Here is a 22,432-nt window from a genome sequence, read left to right as displayed (position 1 = left end):
TAAGAAAGAAATGAAATTCTAATGGAAATGTTTCACAATGATGTCATTAGGCAGAGCAGGCAACAGATGGCACACAGACAGCAGAGTTGGGGACAGATATGCAGGGACAGACTGGCAGAGACAGGGAGTCTCAGGTAAGTTTGTTGAGTCTTTGTTTGGCAACATTATAAAAGGTTCTCCATTTTTTTGAAATAGGAACATAATTGGAAAATGCCATGGATACCCCCACTCTCAACTTAAACTGGTGACTGAACTAAGATTTGTTAAAGGCAATGGTATTGCTGTTGTGATTAGTTGTGTAGTTTTGGGTACCGGTAGTTAGGAGTACGGCAAACACCTTATTTCTTTGGTTCCTCAATATACATTTACCATATTACAATGTAGGCTATGTGTTACAGCACTACTTTTGGTGTCCCCCTCAGGAATTGCTCTTGAGAAAATGTAATGTAATTGTCCCCTCCAAAGTTGATATCAGATTTTCGCCCCTGCTTAGATGTGCTCAATCTAAACAGTGTACCAATGTATTAACCTCCGTGTCCTCTTCAAGTACCATGTCACAATGTGCCGTGTCTGTAGGAGAACCGAACACACTAAACTAATATTGGATGTAAATACCCATAAAGGTCATCAAAAGGCATAATGTTTATTCTGAGTGGATCTTAGCACCATTTTAAATCCATATTACATTTACATTTTTACATTTTAGTCATTTAGCAGACGCTCTTATCCAGAGCGACTTACAGTAGTGAATGCATACATTTCATACAATTTCATACATTTTTTTCCTGTGCTGGCCCCCCGTGGGAATCGAACCCACAACCCTGGTGTTGCAAACACCATGCTCTACCAACTGAGCTACAGGGAAGGCTTATTACATGTATGTTTTCTTGTTTTTAAAGAACATTTAGCCTGCAATTTAATTTGATGATTTTGTTTTTGTAATCCCCACTGTTTTTACTACTTGTAACTCTAATAAAAAAAATAAAATAAAAAAAACGAAATACAAACATTAACGAAGCAGTAAGGCATGCACGGTTAAGGGCTGTTCTTAGAATGATGCAAAGCATGCTCATTCTCATTCATTCTGATTGTGTCCCTCAAATGCCATTGTTTAGATTGACATAATTTAATAGGATCTCTGTGGTAGGCTAACAACCATATAAATAGAATGAATATAATTGGCTTGGAACTTCTAATCCTGGCAATGAATTCTATTTCTATGTAACAACCACTCTATGACATCAGCAGCCATAGAGATAGAACGTGTTTCATCTCTGTGATGGCAGTCTCAAAGAAAAACTGTATTCTTTGAGATGGAATGTTAAAACCTATGTAATAATCATAGAGATATTTGATCTTGGTGAAATGTAAACAAGTTCTGGTGTCTAACATCTAAATTATTATTAAGATAGGCGACTTATATCACTGCTTTCTACAATAATATGCTACATGAACTTTCTTAACATCCAAAAATACGCTTAGTAAACATTTCCTGATGGTGGTTTATTTAATATTGGAGGTTGGTATTGACTGTAGTTGTAATATTGTAATCCCTCTTTTTACAGGAGCAGAACATACTGATGTTAGGTGAGGAAATCACTCACCTGTCAGTTTGAAGAGGTGAAGAAAGACCAAGAGATCTGTGTGCTTCAGGAGGAGCTGACAGACCTGACCATTTCTCATTATGAGGATGTGGTCAGAGGTCAGGTAGGAAGTAGGAACTTCTCTGTACTGTATATTTCAGAGTTCTGTGAGAGTATTGTAGCTCAGGTAGTGAACAACAACGTGTGACCTTTGGTTTAATGAATATACAGACATATACTGATTACTACAGCAGTGCTATAACTTTAACAGTGTCATCTATCCCTCTATCTCTGACACTAACTACAGTATAAAAGTGATCTAACTATAACAGTGTCATCTATCCCTCTATCTCTGACCCTAACTACAGTATAAAAGTGATCTAACTATAACAGTGTCATCTATCCCTCTATCTCTGACCCTAACTACAGTATAAAAGTGATCTAACTATAACAATGTCATCTATCCCTCTTTCCCTGACCCTAACTACAGTATAAAAGTGATCTAACTATAACAGTGTCATCTATCCCTCTTTCCCTGACCCTAACTACAGTATAAAAGTGATCTAACTATAACAGTGTCATCTATCCCTCTATCTCTGACCCTAACTACAGTATACAAGTGATCTAACTATAACAGTGCCATCTATCCCTCTATCTCTGACCCTAACTACAGTATAAAAGTGATCTAACTTTAACAGTGTCATCTATCCCTCTCTCTGACCCTAACTACAGTATAAAAGTGATCTAACTATAACAGTGTCATCTATCCCTCTGCCTTTGAACCATAAAGGTGGACTAACATTTACACTAAAACAAAATTAAAAAGAAACAAAAATGAAAGTAAAACCTTGAAACTTCAGTTTCAAGAACCAACAGGGATCTAGAATTAGACTGTTCAAACTAAAACTGATACCAGAACCAACAGAGATCTAGAATTAGACTGTTCAAACTAAAACTGATACCAGAACCAACAGAGATCTAGAATTAGACTGTTCAAACTAAAACTGATATTAGAACCAACAGAGCACAACACACATTGTCACGGATTCCCCCCGTACTGCTGCTCATTCCGTTCACCAGCTCCGGAGGTCTACATCACCGGCCTTCTAGGTGTCACTGAACTGGATCATTACCACCAACCCCGGTCTTGTCTCATTACGTACACCTGGTTCCCATTCCCCTGATTAGTATGTACAGTGCCTTGCGAAAGTATTCGGCCCCCTTGAACTTTTCGACCTTTTGCCACATTTCAGGCTTCAAACATAAAGATATAAAACTGTAATTTTTTGTGAAGAATCAACAACAAGTGGGACACAATTATGAAGTGGAACGAAATTTATTGGATATTTCAAACTTTTTTAACAAATAAAAAACTGAAAAATTGGCCGTGCAAAAGTATTCAGCCCCTTTACTTTCAGTGCAGCAAACTCTCTCCAGAAGTTCAGTGAGGATCTCTGAATGATCCAATGTTGACCTAAATGACTTATGATGATAAATAGAATCCACCTGTGTGTAATCAAGTCTCCGTATAAATGCACCTGCTCTGTGATAGTCTCAGAGGTCCGTTTAAAGCGCAGAGAGCATCATGAAGAACAAGGAACACACCAGGCAGGTCCAAGATACTGTTGTGGAGAAGTTTAAAGCCGGATTTGGATACAAAACGATTTCCCAAGCTTTAATCATCCCAAGGAGCACTGTGCAAGCGATAATATTGAAATGGAAGGAGTATCAGACCACTGCAAATCTACGAAGACCCGGCCGTCCCTCTAAACTTTCAGCTCATACAAGGAGAAGACTGATCAGAGATGCAGCCAAGAGGCCCACGATCACTCTGGATGAACTGCAGAGATCTACAGCTGAGGTGGGAGACTCTGTCCATAGGACAACAATCAGTCGTATACTGCACAAATCTGGCCTTTATGGAAGAGTGGCAAGAAGAAAGCCATTTCTTAAAGATATCCATAAAAGGTGTCGTTTAAAGTTTGCCACTAGCCACCTGGGAGACACACCAAACATGTGGAAGAAGGTGCTCTGGTCAGATGAAACCAAAATCAAACTTTTTGGCAACAATGCAAAACGTTATGTTTGGCGTAAAAGCAACACAGCACATCACCCTGAACACACCATCTCCACTGTCAAACATGGTGGTGGCAGCATCATGGTTTGGGCCTGCTTTTCTTCAGCAGGGGCAGGGAAGATGGTTAAAATTGATGGGAAGATGGATGGAGCCAAATACAGGACCATTCTGGAAGAAAACCTTTGTCTTGGTCAAAATGAACCAGAAGTTGTGCTTTCACTTCCTTGTGCTGGCCCCCACTTCCATTTACAGTCTTTGTGGAGCAGCTGATAAAGTGGAGCCAACACTGTTGACAGAACAGGGAGGAACTTACCATAGTAGTTCACCATGCCCAGGATCGACCTGAGCGCTGACCCATTCTTGGGGTTTGGAGCATCCTTGATTGCCCTGACTTTGTCCTCCACAGGACACAGACCCTGCGCTGTGATCTTGTGACCTAGGTATGTCACACTGTGCTTGGAATGTGCACTTGCTACGCTTCAGGCGCAGCCCTGCCTCAGAAAATCTCTTCAACACCTGGTCCAGATGGTGGAGGTGCTCCTCCTCCGTCTCCCCTGTAACCAGGATGTCATCCAGGTACACTGCTACATGAGGGATCCCCTGCAGCAGATTGTCCATTGTCCTCTGGACAATGGCTGGGCTGGACGCCACTCCGAAAACCAGGAGGAGCTGTTGGTAGGCGTGAAAAAGTCCTCCACCTGCGGCAGCGGGTAAGCGTCTAGCTTAGAGGCCCTGTTGATGGTGAGTTTGTAGTCCCCACATATACGCACCGTGCCGTCACTTTTCAGAACGGGAACGATAGGAGCTGCCCAGCAGGAGAACTGAATGGGAGTAATGACGTTTGCTTCCTGCAGCCGCTCCAACTCATCTTCCACTTTCTTTTTCATGGCGTAAGGCACTGTCCTGGGCTTGAAAAAGCGAGGCTCGGCCTGAGGATCCACGAACAGCTTAACTGCAGTGCCCTGCAGTGTGCCCAGTTCATCTTTGAAAATCTCTGGGTACTTTTGAATGGCATCCTCAGTCACTTGGGTGTGGTTTATCTCACCCCAGTTCAGTTGTATTTTGTTTAGCCAGTCACGCCCTAGTAAACTAGGCCCATTCCCTTTCACCACCAGGAGCCGTGCTCTCGCTTCCTGGCTGTTGTATGCAATGTCCACCTCTAGAGCCCCCAGCAATGGTATTGTCTCCCCGGTGTACGTACGCAGTCTGATCCCTGCCGGTGTGAGGGCAGAAGCCTGTCTTGAGCCCCAGATTTGTTTGTAGGCCTCCTCACTTATGACAGAGGCAGAGAGCAACTCGATCCCCAAAAGGAATTTCTCCCAGTATCCGTGGTGTAGCCAAATTCCTCATTAGCTTGTAGGTTTTAGCCCCACACACACTCAAGAGAATAGAGCGCTGTTTAGCCTCATCTGTGATTCCATTTGCTAAGAAAAAGTGTCCCAACCTTTCCACATATTCCGTCCAGTCCTCTTTCTCTTCCACAAACTCAGTGATAGTCCCAAACATTGCCATTATAACGCCAACTTGTCCTTGATCCTCGTTAGGGATTTTCACATGCTGCTGATTGTCCCCGTCGGTGTTTCCGTCCAGCGGCACCTGCTCTCCGTCGCTCATTAAGCTAGCTAGCTAACTGACTACCTCCACTGTTTCTTAGATCGCTAGCACCTCGCCCTGTACAAGTTGATCAAGTTTTATCCTCGCCGCCAAAAAAATGTAGTAACTTGACAAGGAATGCCCACACACATTTCAATAGTGTCCATAACCAGAGGTAATTAATGTAACATTTGTCCAACGGAGTAGACCAAGGTGCAGCGTGGTAAGTGTTCATCTTGAATTTATTTTAAATCAGAACACTTAAACAAAATAATAAACAATGATAAACGACCGTCACGTCTTGCAGGCTATACCGAGCAGTACAAAAATAAGATCCCACAACTCAAGGGGGGAAAAAGGGCTGCCTAAGTCTGGTTTCCAATCAGAGACAACGATAGGCAGCTGCCTCTGATTGGAAACCATACCTGGCCAAAACATAGAAATATAAACCATAGAATGCCCACCCCACACCCTGACCTAACAACATAGAGAAATAAACCGTCTCTCTCAGGTCAGGGCGTGACAATTAAACTGTTCTGTGTTCTTTTTCTCCATCTATGCCTGTCTTGTTGTACTGTACATGGAACCTGTCTCACATGCATTAATTAAAAAACCCTTAAGATGTCACCTGCTAATTTTCAGACTTACACCACATAAACACAGCCATTTACACTGGACTATCTGTTGCTATCTGTTGCTGCCAAGTCATGATTTCCCTGGGAGTTAGCCTTGCAATAACCAAGTGGTGAGACACATAGCCCTCTATATTTAAATGTTTCAGGTACACTCCGATAGGTGTCTGCGTCACATACAGTATCTTCTATTGACATTATCTTCTATTGTTTGTCATCATGTGTCTGTTTTTCAGCATAAAGTACTCTGTAGCTACTTAGTGTGGACATCAGGTGAGACCACTGTCGTGTCTTTGCTATGCCGGATTAAGTGATATGACATGCTATTCTATAAAATAATTTCTCTGTAATTAATATTACCTGATTAAACTAATCAGGTAAATGTAATTAACTAGAAAGTCGGGGCACCACAAAATATTGTTTATAGAGCTGTTATCTTCCGAATAAACTCTTAAAGACCTGGTAATCTTTTACCTCAGTAGCAGTCAATTATTAATCGTCACCTTGTTCAGTCTCATCTGAACGTCGTAGAATTCTTGGTTATCTTCACGAACCCTGGCTAACAAGTTGAATCAGCAATACAAAATTTTGTTTAATTATTTATTTACTAAATACCTAAATAATCACACAGAATTACATATACACAGGATGGGTCATACATTGATTACTAATTATGTCATAAAAGAAAACGTCCCTAGCGGACGGAACAGATATGAAGGCTGGTTACACAAAGAAAGGGGGTTGGGTTTGAATGAAAGCGCGGGAAGACCGAGGAACAAAAGATTTTGGGTCTCTGATCGGACCTTGTGAAGCTATGCTATCGTAAATACAGAATCGTATGCATTCTAAATAACCGCCCATTTGGAAAAGGAAAATGCAAGAAATATTTACTCTGAGCTGCGCTTCAATAGGTTGGTCGTAGATGGAAGGCCGGGTTGCCCAGCAGGGATCTTCCTGTCCTCTGAAGAATGTCTGGTAGAACGAATGCTTTGTAGTAGCGTCGTGTGTTTGGTAGAAGAGATACTTTGTCCGTCCTTTCCTAGCCCACATTTACAGCTGCTGCTGTTAACTCAACGGCTAGGAGGTATCACTTCTTTAGTGAATAAAAGTTCAAAGTTCATACCAAGTTGCCATACTTTGAGCTCACGCTGAGGTTGGCTTAGTTCTATAGTTGATATTAGCCCTTTTAACATCTGGACAGCAGTCCTCACGTCCTCGGGAACACAAATGTTACATTTTCGTAAAGGGGCTTATGTAGTAGAGAGAGAAGGGCGTGTTTCATAGTTTACAACCAATGTCTGTTCACTTGTGTGGGGCCACTGAGTGAGCAGAGTTTTTTACTTTATGAAAACCATTCTCTCATTTAGAAGCTAAAATTACACTTCATATTTTCACAAATAGTTTCATATTTAAACATTTAAAATGCACAAGAATTCCATGTGAATCTGATAACTACAATGGGTAGACTTTCCAAGATACAGTTTATGTCGTCCTTTCATCAGTAATTATGTCTCAGACAACAACTGATCTGACATCATATTCTTTAAGTACCAACGCATATTTTCAACGGGTTAGATTACCGAAATATGGTTCTGTTCCCCACCCTTTTGATGTTACCAGACTCTCTCTACGTTAACAAAGGCTTTCCAAGAGTCACATCTGTAGAGTAGAGAGAGAGGAAAGGGGGAAACCTCACCAACAGGGAAACGTCATGACACCACACACACACACAATAACAGTCTCTCTTCTTCACTTCATCCCTCTCCCCCTTCTCCCTAAATCCTCTAAGTTATATCAGCTGTTTTGGTGAACCCCTCCGGCATCTGAACTGGCTGACACAGAGGGCACAGCATGATCATAGGTGAGATGTCACTTGGTCGGGTCAACAGGAGGTATTATTAAAGAGATGCTTTACATTGAAATACAGATAGAGACGCAGTAGTCCCAGAATTAATGATCCAAGGTCAGTTTTGCATTTCACCTCCTGATTATGATGACTGACCGTGTTAGAATAAAAAAAACAAGGCTTAATCATGCTCTCTCTCTCTATCCATCTGTCACTCATCTGCAGGTATGTTTGGATGTGAGAGAGGAAGCCAGTGCCATCATCGCCACCTTACCCGCTCTTAAGATAACCTTCGGGCCAACTGGGGGCCCAAGGCTGGTTAGGAGACACCGCAATTGTGATGAACTGAGAGAATATTAGGGTAGCACTGTAATTCATTAATCATATGCTGTCTGCCGCTGTTCTTACCTCTCTCCCCACCTCATCTTTCTTCCTCCTTTTATAATGCACACCATATGTGCATTAAATACAGATTGAACTTGTATTTATAATATAATATTACAATTATCATAATTATAATGCATTTATGTATTTATAACACTTGGATAATGAACTTCTTTCAATAAAGCGTTTCACATTCTCCACTGGTTGAAATTAAGTATCTCATTGAAATACTATCCTGTGTCCTCAGATTAATGCAGATGAAGGGAGTTAGATATGCATAGTTTTTTTTCTGTATATATGAATTACATATCAATCATGTTTCTAGTCTATTTGCATAGTTACAATGTGTAATCATTGATGTCCCAGGAGCAGGAGTGGTAAACACTGTTGAAGTGTATAATTGTAATACATACATGCAGACAGAGGATCATTCAAATAATGGAGTTTGATATGACTGAAAAAGAATGTCTCAGAGATTCATACCTGAACCGCACCTTTATTTGCCAAGGAAGAGTACATGATCAGTGAATATATTCAATGTACAGGCTACAATGTGGGAATCTCATGCGTGGTAGTAACAACAGTACATGTATATAGGACTTGCATCCTTGGCACAATAAAGTTATTATATTCTACTCCATCCATAGGCTTCATTCATGCCATTCAGACTTGAAGTTGATACAACAACTATGATAGCTGAGGTTCATAGATTGGTATGAATATTAGTTCAGAACCTAACGTTTTAGGGTCCATACACAGATCGGCTACATACTGTAGCTAGCTTCACACCCATAGGCAGTTATTTTTATCCTCCACTACACAATAAGCAAGTAAATAGTTAGCTAGCTATTACTTCAGCTGCATTGCAAGGCAAGCTTACACAATTGTACATTCAATTTGCAGTAAATGCTTTAGCTAGCTAGATTCTTTACATCCACTGTTTCACAAGACGACAGCCTGGTTTGCTGATTTTCTCAGGAGTCCCTAAAACATTAAACAACACGAATTACAAATGCATTCTCCTAACACTAGCTAGCTGGCTAATGTTAGCTAGTCAGATAACTTGCTAAATAGCAATATTCGTAAATTTACTTAATGACAAAAAAATATGCACAAACGTTTGTCTCTACATTAACTAACATATTCCTCTCAATTGTAATTTTTTTGCTTGACTCGTTATGACGTTATAACAACTTACATTTGGTTCCACCGTAATGTTTTGTCAGCCATCTTTGTTGAGGAATGCCACCAGGCAAGGGTGGCTCGTATCAAAATTCGTCATTGAAACCACTCGATAAGATTGGTCATATAAAAACCTTGGGACCCAAATGCATAATGAGTGCTCTAACTCCCCCTTGTGGTGGTCTGGAGCAATGAAGTCGTGACGCTGGGTACCTCTAAGTCCCGCGGTGCAAGCTCGCAACTTTTAGAGGAACCATTGTGTTTAATAAGTGCGTACACACCAGAAGAGATCACATGATTCTTCCTGGCCTCCTCTAACTCCCTCCTCAGTGGTTGGTTGGTTCTCTCCACTTCTCTCATCTGTTTAGTAAGTGATACTCTGTTGTCTTCCTCCTCACTGTCCACAGCATTTTCTATAGATCTGAAGAGCTGTGTTTGTGGCCAGGTTTCAAGACTCAGACAAGGCCCCCATGCAAGATTAGATTCGTTTTAGGTTTTATACCAAACGATAGCATTACATGCATGCAGCCTTTATATCAGTGTTAATGTTAAGAAATGATTAATTCCTAACTCTGACCAAGTTAACTAAGGGTTAACCTCATGCTCTATGGCTTGGTGTTCTGTCTCTGATTCTAGATGTGTGTTGTGCTCTGTTGGTTCTGGTATCAGTTTTAGTTTGAAGAGTCTAATTCTAAATCTCTGTTGGTTCTGGTATCAGTTTTAGTTTGAAGAGTCTAATTCTAGATCTCTGTTGGTTCTGGTATCAGTTTTAGTTTGAAGAGTCTAATTCTAAATCTCTGTTGGTTCTGGAATCAGTTTTAGTTTGAAGAGTCTAATTCTAGATCTCTGTTGGTTCTGGTATCAGTTTTAGTTTGAAGAGTCTAATTCTAGATCTCTGTTGGTTCTGGTATCAGTTTTAGTTTGAAGACTATAATTCTAGATCTCTGTTGGTTCTGGTATCAGTTTTAGTTTGAACAGTCTAATTCTAGATCTCTGTTGGTTCTGGTATCAGTTTTAGTTTCAACAGTCTAATTCTAGATCTCTGTTGGTTCTGGTATCAGTTTTAGTTTCAACAGTCTAATTCTAGATCTCTGTTGGTTCTGGTATCAGTTTTAGTTTCAACAGTCTAATTCTAGATCTCTGTTGGTTCTGGTATCAGTTTTAGTTTCAACAGTCTAATTCTAGATCTCTGTTAAAACTAAAACTGATACCAGAACCAACAGAGATCTAGAATTAGACTGTTGAAACTAAAACTGATACCAGAACCAACAGAGATCTAGAATTAGACTGTTAAAACTAAAACTGATACCAGAACCAACAGTCTAATTCTAGATCTCTGTTGGTTCTGGTATCATTTTTAGTTTGAAAAGTGTAATTCTAGATCTCTGTTGGTTCTGGTATCAGTCTTGTAACCTGAAGTTTCAAGGTTTTACCTTCTTTTTTGTTTCTTTTTCATTTAGTTTTAATGTTAGTCAACCTTTATGGCTCAAGGCAGAGGGATAGATGACACTGTTATAGTTAGATCACTTTTATACTGTAGTTAGGGTCAGAGATAGAGGGATAGAGGGCACTGTTATAGTTAGATCACTTTTATACTGTAGTTAGTGTCAGAGATAGAGGGATAGATGACACTGTTAAAGTTAGATCACTTTTATACTGTAGTTAGGGTCAGAGATAGAGGGATAGATGACACTGTTATAGTTAGATCACTTTTATACTGTAGTTAGTGTCAGAGATAGAGGGATAGATGACACTGTTATAGTTAGATCACTTTTATACTGTAGTTAGGGTCAGAGATAGAGGGATAGAGGGCACTGTTATAGTTAGATCACTTTTATACTGTAGTTAGTGTCAGCGATAGAGGGATAGATGACACTGTTAAAGTTAGATCACTTTTATACTGTAGTTAGGGTCAGAGATAGAGGGATAGATGACACTGTTATAGTTAGATCACTTTTATACTGTAGTTAGTGTCAGAGATAGAGGGATAGATGACACTGTTAAAGTTAAAGCACTGCTGTAGTAATCAGTATATGTCTGTATACCCATTAAACCAAAGGTCACACGTTGTTGTTCAGTACATGAGCTACAATACTCTCACAGAACTCTGAAATATACAGTACAGAGAAGTTCCTACTTCCTACCTGACCTCTGACCACATCCTCATAATGAGAAATGGTCAGTTTTGTCAGCTCCTCCTGAAGCACACAGATCTCTTGGTCTTTCTTCACCTCTTCAAACTGACAGATTAGTGATTTGCTCACCTAACATCAGTATGTTCTGCTCCTTTAAAAAGAGGGATTACAATATTACAACTACTGTCAATACCAACCTCCAATATGGTGCACCAATATGGTGCACCAATATGGTGCACTGAGCCAAACATAGTGCAAACAACCATCAGATCTAGGCTATCAAAAATGTGTCAACACAGTGATTTTGATTTCAGACTGGGCCACACCAATCTGTATATAATTATGTACCTTCTCATGTAGTAGGGTCATGTACCATGGTACCTTCCCCCCTGTGTCCTCGGCCATGGTGGTTCTGAAGTTAGGCTTGTTCTGATTACCCTTTCTGGCTGCTCCAGGGTCCAAGCAGACTAAACTGGTAATGTCCCTTTATGCATCCATTAACCTGCAGGTCTCAGATAAAAACATTCACAGTTGAGCATGGTTGCAGAAGTACAACACTGAAATGTTACAAACAATCCAGTACGGCTGACAATTATACACTTAAGGGCAATCTAAGGTTAAATGTAAGTTTGAAGAGCTTGAAAAGCAGGGCTTGAAAACTATTTCGGACTACAACGGGAAACCCAGCCGCGAGCTGCCCAGTGACGCGAGCCTACCAGACGAGCTAAATGCCTTTCATGCTCGCTTCGAGGCAAGCAACACTGAAGCATGCACGAGAGCACCAGCTGTCCTGGATGACTGTGTGAAAATGCTCTCGGGAGCCGATGTGAGCAAGACCTTTAAACAGGTCTACATTCACAAAGCTGCAGGGCCAGGTGGATTACCAGGATTTGTACTCAAAGCATGTGCAGACCAACTGGCAAGTGCCTTCACTGACAATTTCAACCTCTCCCTGACTGAGTCTGTAATACTTTTAGGTTTCAAGCAGACCACCATAGTCCCTGTGCCCAAGGAAGTGAAGGTAACCTGCCTGAATGATTGCCGCCCCGTAGCACTCACGTCGGTAGCCATGAAGTGCTTTGAAATGCTGGTCATATCGCACATCAACAGCATCCTTCTGGATACCCTAGACCCACTCCAATTTGCATACCGCCCCAACAGATCCAAAGCTGACGCAATCTCAATCGCACTCCACACTGCCCTTTCCCACCTGGACAAAAGGGACACCTATGTGAGAATGCTGTTCATTGACTACAGCTCAGCGTTCAACACCATTGTGCCCACCAAGCTCATCAGTAAGCTAAGGACCCTGGGACTAAACACCTCCCTCTGCAACTGGATCCTGGACTTACTAATGTGCCGCCCCCAGGTGGTAAGAGTAGGCAACAACATGCTTGCCACGCTGATCCTCAACACTCGTGCTCCTCAGGGGTGTGTACTTAGTCCCCTCCTGTACTCCCTGTTCACCCACGACTGTGTGGCAAATCACGACTCCAACACTATTATTAAGTTTGTAGATAACACAACAGTGGTAGGCCTGATCACCGACAACGATGAGACAGCCTATAGGGAGGAGGTCTACAAATTGTGAGTGTGGTGCCAGGACAACAACCTCTCCCTCAATGTGAGCAAGACAAAGGAGCTGATCATGGACTACCAGAAAAGGTGGGCCGAACAGGCCCCCATTAACATCAACGGGACTGTAGTAGAGCGGGTCAAGCGTTTCAAGTTCTTTGGTGTCCACATCACCAACAAACTATCATGGTCCAAACACACCAAGACAGTCGTGAAGAGGGCACTCCTTTAACTTTTCTTACACAATTTGTATGTTAAAGTAAATTCGGAGGGACGTTGGGTTTATGTAGGCTTCATTGACATATGATTTGCTCAAAGGACAACATTTCAACATGTAGCTAGGTATACTATCATTCATCCATGATTGATTGGATCTTTGGAAGTTTAGAAGTAGTTACTCTTAGCATTATAAATAAGATGCCAAATTCATGATATTAATAATTCACTTTTACCTTTGGATGTCGTCTTGTATAAGAAAGAATATTGGTTTATTTCAAATTTAATTGACAAGTTATTAAAATGTTGGATTCACGTCTCTATCTCAACCAAAACCTCAAAGTTTGTAACGACTGTTGTGAGAGAGAGTGGACCAAAACGCAGCGGAGTTAGTGTTCATCATATTTAATTATTAAACGGAACACTAGACAACTACAAAATAAGAAACTGACAGCCAAACAGTCCTGTCAGGTGAAACACAATGACAGAAACAATTACCCACAAAACCCCAACGGAAAAACATGCACTTATGTGTGACTCCCAATCAACAACAACGAACTTCAGCTGTGCCTGATTGGGAGCCACACACGGCCCATATAAAAACATAGAAACAGAACATAGAATGCCCACCCAATGTAACACACTGGCCTAACCAAAATAAAGAACAAAAACCCCTCTTTATGGCCAGGTCGTTACAGTACCCCCCCCCCCAAGATGCGGACTCCGGCCGCAAAACCTGACACTGAAGGGGAGGGTCCGGGTGGGCCTTCTTACGGCGGCGGCTCAGGTGCGGGACGTGGCCTCTGTTCCACCCTTGGCGTCGCCCTCTTAGGTGGAGCACCTGGCCGCACCGAAGGTCTGGTGGGCGACCCTGACGTCGCCCGGCTAGCGGGCGACCCTGGTTGCGCCCGGCTGGCGGACGACCTTGGCTGCGCCCGGCTGGCGGGCGGCGATGGCTGCGCCCGGCTGGCGGGTGTCCCTTGCTGCGCCCGGCTGGCGGGCGGCGATGGCTGCGCTCGGCTGGGGGGCGGCGATGGCTGCGCCCGGCTGGCGGGCGGCGATGGCTGCGCCCGGCTGGCGGACGACTCTGGCAGATCCGGACAGGCGGGCCACTCTGGCAGATCCGGACAGGCGGGCCACTCTGGCAGATCCGAACAGGCGGGCCACTCTGGCAGATCCGAACAGGCGGGCCACTCTGGCAGCTCCGAACAGGCGGGCCACTCTGGCAGCTCCGAACAGGCGGGCCACTCTGGCAGCTCCGAACAGGCGGGCCACTCTGGCAGCTCCGAACAGGCGGGCCACTCTGGCAGCTCCGAACAGGCGGGCCACTCTGGCAGCTCCGAACAGGCGGGCCACTCTGGCAGCTCCGAACAGGCGGGCCACTCTGGCAGCTCCGAACAGGCGGGCCACTCTGGAGGCCTAGTCCTGGGAGGTGGCACCGGACAGACCAGGATGGGGAGACCCACTGGAGGCCTGGTCCGTGGAGCAGGCACAGGACAGACCAGGATGGGGAGACCCACTGGAGGCCTGGTCCGTGGAGCAGGCACAGGACAGACCAGGTTGGGGAGACCCACTGGAGGCCTGGTCCGAGGAGGAGGCACAGGCTTAACCAAGATGGGGAAACCCACTGGAGGACTGGTCCGAGGAGGAGGCACGGGCTTGACCAGGATGGAAAGACATGCAGGAGGCCTGGTTCTGGGCGTAGGCACAGGACGTGCAAGGCTGGGAAGACATGCAGGAGGCCTGTTTCTGGGCGCAGGCACAGTCTTCGACAGGCGGCCAGCACGCACCTCAGGACGAGTATGGAGAACTGACTCAGGTGACATCAATTCACTGACACGCTCCGTAGGGCGAATACCGTGCCTTATGCACCAAACCAGCAGCTCTTTCATCTCTCTCTCCTCCAATCTCCCCATCAACTCCTTCACTGTCTCTGCTTCGCACCCTTCGCTCACCTCCAACGTCAACCCGACTGGCTCTGGTTCCGACCTCGTGTGCCCCCCCCAAAAAAAAAATCTTGGGGCTGCCTCTCGTGCCTGTTGCGCTCTCTCTCCTCATACCATCGCCTCTCCGCTCTCGCCGCTTCGATCTCCCACTGCGGGAGGCGATACTCCCCAGCCTGAGTCCATGGTCCCTCTCCGTCCAGTATTTGTTCCCACGTCCATGAGTCCATCATGCTGCTCTCCTGGTGCTGCTCCTTCCTCCGCTGCTTGGTCCTTGTTTGGTGGGTAATTCTGTAACGACTGTTGTGAGAGAGAGTGGACCAAAACGCAGCGGAGTTAGTGTTCATCATATTTAATTATTAAACGGAACACTATACAACTACAAAATAAGAAACTGACAGCCAAACAGTCCTGTCAGGTGAAACACAATGACAGAAACAATTACCCACAAAACCCCAACGGAAAAACATGCACTTATGTGTGACTCCCAATCAACAACAACGAACTTCAGCTGTGCCTGATTGGGAGCCACACACGGCCCAAAACAAGAAATACAAAAACATAGAAACAGAACATAGAACGCCCACCCAATGTAACACCCTGGCCTAACCAAAATAAAGAACAAAAACCCCTCTCTATGGCCAGGGCGTTACAAAGTTGAAGAATAGGACAAATTCAAATCAAACTTTATTTGAAGTGCTTTTAAAGTTTGATTTGATTTAGTGCTATTCTTTAAAGGTACAATGCAGTCATTTTTATCTCAATATCAAATAATTTCTGGATAAAAATGAAGTACCCTAATGTGATTGTTTTTAATGAAAATGGTCAACAATTAACAAAAAAAGCTTCTTAATAAAGAACAATTGCTCAAGAAATAATTGAGTTAGGACTGTCTTGGAGTGGTCTGAGTTGGGAGGGGAAAATGGTAAACTGAAAACTAGCTGTTATTGGCAGAGAGGTTTGGAACTCCCTTTCTAATTGGTCTACTAACTAATTTATCACCTGGTGATGTCACCAGGCAGGCTAAAATTCCATCCCACCAAAACAGGCTGAAATTTCAGGCAGTCTTTTCAAACAGTTCTTACACTAAAAGGGCATAATCATCATTTTCACAATTTCACAGTATTATTCCAAGCTAATAGTGTGGATATATATATAAAACACAGGTAAATCACGTTTTTGACTGCACTAGGCCTTTAACTTAGATTTTTGGTTGAGACGGAGATGTGACTCCAACATATCAATCATTAATTTCTAGACAAACTGAATATTGAATTGTCAATGTAACAAAATTTCAACATTTGATGGAGACATATCATCTGCTTGGATAGTATATATACTGTATATTATGAATAACAGAGTGCATTCGGAAAGTTTTCAGACCCCTTGGCTTTTTCCACATTTTGTTACCTTGGGGCGGCAGGTAGCCTAGGGGTTAAAGCGTTGGGCCAGTAACCGAAAGGTTGCTAAATCGAATACCCGAGCTGACAAGGGAAAATTCTGTCGTTCTACCCCTGAACAAGGCAGCCAACCCACTGTTCCTAGGCTGTCATTGTAAATAAGAATTTGTTCTTAACTGACTTACCTAGTAAAATTACTGCCTTATTCTAAAATGGATTACATTTTTGTATTTTTCATCAATCTACACACCCACAATGACAAAGCAAAAACAGGTTTAGACATTTTTGCAAATGTAAAAACAAATAATAACCTGAAACATAACATTTACATAAGTATTCAGACCCTTTACTCAGTACTTTGTTGAAGCACCTTTGGCAGTGATTACAGCCTGGAGAATTCTTGGGTATGAAGCTACAAGCTTGGCACAGCTGTATTTGGGGAGTTTCTCCCATTCCTCTCTGCAGATCATCTCAAGCCAACTCTAGGAAGAGTCTTGGTGGTTCCAAACTGCTTCCATTTAAGAATGATGGAGGACACTGTGTTCTTGGGAACCTTCAATGCTGCAGAAATGTTTTGGTACCCTTCCCCAGATCTGTGCCTCGACACAATCCTGTCTCGGAGCTCAACGGACAATTCCTTCAAGCTCAGGCTTGGTTTTTGCTCTGACATGCATTGACAACTGTGGGACCTTATATAGACAGGTGTGTGTCTTTCCAAATCATGTCCAATGAATTGAATTTACCACAAGTGGACTCCAATCAGGTTGTAGAAACATCTCAAGGAGGATCAATGGAAACAGGATGCACCTGAGCTCAAAGGGTCTAAATACTTATGTAAATAAGGTATTAAAAAAAAAAGTTTTATAGATGTGCAATGTATTCGCTTTGTCATTATGGGGTTTTGTGTGTAGATTGCTGAGGAAAAAAATAATGTAATCCATGTTAGAATAAGGCTGTAACGTAACAAAACATGGAAAAAGTCAAGGGATTCACGTCCTGACCAGGGGTTATTTGTTATTGTTGTTTGGTCAGGACGTGGCAGGGGGTGTTTGTTTTATGTGGTTCAGGGTGTGTTTTGTGTATGTGTTTAGGTAGAGGGGTATTTGATTTATTAGTCCAGGGTTTGTTAGTCATTGTTCTATGTTAGTATATTTCTATGTTCTATCTAGTCTTTTGTATTTCTATGTTTAGTTAATTGGGGTTGGACCTTCAATTGGAGGCAGCTGGTTATTGTTGCCTCTGAGGGTCCTATAATTAGGAGTTTGTTTTTTATGGGTTTTTGTGGGAGATTGTTCTTGTTTAGCTGTTTGCCTGACAAGACTGTCAAGTTTGTTTTGTTTCGTATACGTTTTATGTGTTTTCCTTATAAAAAGAAGATTAGTGTACATTTTCCCGCTGCGTCTTGGTCTCTACCCTACGACACCCGTAACAAAGGGGTGTGAATACTTTCATAATGTGGCAAAAATTGCTGATTTTTTTTTTATCTAGTGTATCTTTGCATTTAATTCAAGTCTGTTATGTGTATCTATGCATTTAACTAAAGTCCTATGACATACTGATGAGATTTGCTCCCTCTGCTAAAACACTTCCCCTTTGTCTACGTGACTGAACTGTGGTTTTGGACTTGCTGTTATTCCATATTTAGCAGTAGACTGAACTAAGCTGTAAGAGACGAGCAGGACAAATGGTTTTTGGTTTCTTTAAGAACTGTGTCGAGACAATGAGCATTGAGAAATGGTGTGATATTTCTCAACAAGACCTCGCCACAGGCCAACAGCAGTTTCTCAGTTCCATATTCCTTTAAGGTCACCAACCAGTACTTCCTGTGTGTGTATATATATATATATATATATATATATATATATATATATATATATATATATATATATATATATATATATATACACACACAGTGCATTTAAAATAAAAGACAATATCCAAAGCTATAAGTGTATTATTAATATCATGAATTTGGCATCCTATTTATATTGCTAATTAGAGTTGGGAATTGCAGGGGACCTCACGATACAATAATATCACGATACTCAGGTGCCGATATGGTATGTGTTGTGATTTTCACGATTCTGTATGTATTGCGATTCAATACTGTAATTTTATTGCGCTGCTATGTTCCAAACATATTGCTCAACATATGTCTGCTGCAAAGGGACAAGAGAAAGCCATGAGCAAACAAGTTTTGATCAGTCATGGAAATAAAAGTGCTGAGACACGTTTAATGAAACTGGGGTCCACTTGATCTCCATCATAACCTAATGAGTACAAACCGTAATTTACTGTTTTGCTAAAACGTTATTTCTCATTATAGATGTGAATCCTTGGGACTTCAGGGAATTAAACCAGGATCTCCTTGGTGGGATTCAGAGTGTGGACCACAACTATCCCATTCCACAGCTAGAAGCAGAATTAGTGCTGTGGCATCCATGACAGTTGTCATGATATTAGCTGGAGCTGTTTTCTAATTAATAATAGTGAGAAAAATATATATATATTTTAATCTGTTTCTATTGCATTAGTAAATTGTTGTTTAGTGTGTGTGTGAAGATCTTTTTTGTGTTTGTGTGTGAGTATGTGAGTCAGCGATAGGGGCAGCAGGTAGCCTAGTGGGGCGGCAGGTAGCCTAGCGGTTAAGAATCTTAGGCCAGTAACTGAAAGGTTGCTGGTTTGAATCCCCTAGGTAACTAAGGTTGCTGGTTTAAACCCCTGAGCAGACTAGGTGGAAGAAAATAAAAATGTGGTTGATGTGCCCTTGAGCAAAGCACTTAACCCTAAGAGCGTCTGCTAAATTATTTAAATATACAAAATTAGAGTGTGTGTGTGCGCCCTTGTCAATCCTGTACGTCATCCATTTGGATTAAATATTTCGCAGACTATAATAGTAACAACTAACCAAATTATACTTCTTTTTCAAGAAATGGACACTGAATCGGGAATAAAAGTGATATCTAGTGTTCTGGAACAGAACCGTTATTTACAAATCTTGAGAACAAATTTCTATAATCTTATTCTTTGTTCCAAAAGTATTTCTAATGTCATGTGATCTTGGTTCAACTGTTCTTTAGCCTAGTTTTGCAACATCCTATATCAAGAACATGTCACTTTTTACTGTTAATAATGTCGTTATAAAAATAAAGTGTGATATGAATTGTCTTTACTTGTTCCTTCTAACCAAACCTTTTTGCTGATTTCTTGAATAACAATTCTATGTAAGTTATATTTTAATGACCTGGTACATTTGACATTATTTGTTGTTTTTCTGTACAGTAATTTGTATCTGCACAAAACACTTGTACCTTTGTTAATATTCTGAAAAGAATCAACATCCATTCAGCAGGTGTACCTAATTTTTTGTTTTTAATTTGACAAATATTTTTTTAAATATATATATATATTTTTTTTCTAAATTTAAAAAAGACCTAGACTACCAGTGATTTGATTCCAGTAGTAGCCTAAATTGCCATTCCATAAGATGGCAGACAAGGGTAACAGTTACAGCCACACTTTACTCTGTTCTCCGGTTAAACCCTGAAGGTGAGATTAAATAGGCCAATCAGAACAGGTGCAGGTCAGTCGGTTGTTGCATGCTGAATGGCGATTAAACAACTACATGTATGTACAATTGCCATAAATGTTAATTATTTGAAATGCATGGAGAACGCCCGCTTCAAAAATATCCCTTCTAGTTTCAGCTGTCAGTAGTTCCTCCACTGTGTGTGACATTAGATCTTCTTCTGTGGTGTTGGAGCTACTGCTTTCACTATTAGATCTTCTTCTGTGGTGTTGGAGCTGCTGCTTTCACTCCCCTAGCCTCAGCTTTAGCTCCCTGTACATCACAAAGTAAGAGGAGGGATTTGCTCTACTTTCTGCTGCAGTTTTTGGTAGAACTTTGTCCTGTCATCAATGATTTTCTAAAACAAACAAAAAACAATCAGTATGTTTTAAATCTTCCAAATTTTCATGGGCATAGTTTATTGGTAAACGCTAGCATTACTATGGGAATGGCTGATACAGGGGTATCAGTTCAGGTACATTTGGTATTTTACTTAATCAACCTTTTATTTTTACCAGGTTGTACCTTTTGAAGTCAGAAAATTACCTATTATGTCGTTTTTATAATTTAAAAAAATGGATGACGGGTTGTATGACGTGTTTAACCTGTTTGGGAATCTGTCACAAAACATTGACCCGGATGAAGCTTTATCTAACTGTCATCAATGATTTTCTAAAACAAACAGTATTATACAATGTTTTAAAGCTCACAAATTGTCATGGTTGTAGTTTATAGGTAAACGTTAGTATTACTATGGTTAGAGCGTTGGTCTAATAACCGAAAGGTTGCAAGATTGAATCCCTGAGCTGACAAGGTAAAAATCTGTCTTTCTGCCCCTGAACAAGGCAGTTCCTAGGCTGTCATTGAAAATAAGAATGTGTTCTTAACTGACTTGCCTAGTAAAATAAAGGTAAATAAAAAAATATAAATAAAAATGACTGATACAGGGGCAGTATTCAGTTGAAGTGTTTAACCTGTTTGGGAATCTGTTATCTATGAGGTACAAAACATTGACCTGGATGGAGATTTATCAAATGTCAATCAAACTACTCCCTAAATGTACCTGCATGGTGGGGAGAAGAGCCTGATCACTGACTTCAGTCTGGGGGTGTTTGGCTCCGGGAGAAGAGAACACAGCCTAGATGATCTTCAATGTCAGCCTCTCATGCTGGAAGACTTGGAACCAGGTTTATCCACACAGCTTTCTGAAGGTGCCAATAGCTTTTATGTAGTTTAAGCAATTATGAACAGCTCTAAATCATTTAACATGAAATGTAGTTTGTTAGTGTTGTCAGTCTATGCACATATTAGAAACTAAACCAAGGCCTGAACTAAACTGGAATGAGATTTATTGGTAACAATGTTCACTCCTGATTCATAGACTGTAAATGTAAAATTATATGAATACATTATCCCTAAAGTATGCCTTAATTTAAGGTATTATGATTCACCTGGCTAACTACATCATTGCATTTGAAGATTAATTTGAAGACAGCATGATGCAGATGACTAGGAATGACAAGAGAGTACAACCTAGCCGGTGACCAGATGTATGCTCTGACTCATCAAAACAGATGACAAACAATATTCCAGCACATGATGACATGGTGATAAAGTCAGCTGACAATATCACTGTAATTGTGACACATCCTCATGTTGTTTTGGAGGACATTATGACTCAACTGCAACAAGGACTACAACAAGGACGACGCACAAGACATTCATTGTTTATTTATCACCACAGGCAGATGCTGGCACTAAGACCGCACTCAGTCAGCTGTATAAGGAAATAAGCGAACAGGAGACCACTCACCCAGAGGTGGCGCTCCTAGTGGCCGGAGACTTTAATGCAGGGAAACTTAAATCAGTTCTACCAAATTTCTATCAACATGTTAAATGCGCAACCAGAGGGAAAAAAATTCTAGATTGCCTGTACTCCACACACAGGGACGCATACAAAGCTCTCCCTTGCCCTCCATCTGGTAAATCCGACCACAACTCTATCCTCCTGATTCCTGCTTACAAACAAAAATGAAAGCAGGAAACACCAGTGACTCGGTCTATAAAAAAGTGGTCAGATGAAGCAAATGCTAAACTACAGGACTATTTTGCTATCACAGACTGGAACATGTTCCGGGATTCTTCCGATGGCATTGAGGAGTACACCACATCAGTCACTGGCTTTATCAATAAGTGCATCGAGGACGTCATCCCCACAGTGACTGTACGTACATACCCAACCAGAAGCCATGGATTACAGGCAACATTCGCTCTGAGCTAAAGGGTAGAGCTGCTGCT

The sequence above is a fragment of the Salmo trutta genome, chromosome 28 (assembly GCF_901001165.1).
Source record: "Salmo trutta chromosome 28, fSalTru1.1, whole genome shotgun sequence".
Lineage (NCBI taxonomy): Eukaryota > Metazoa > Chordata > Actinopteri > Salmoniformes > Salmonidae > Salmo > Salmo trutta.
This window is presented reverse-complemented; position numbering follows the sequence as displayed.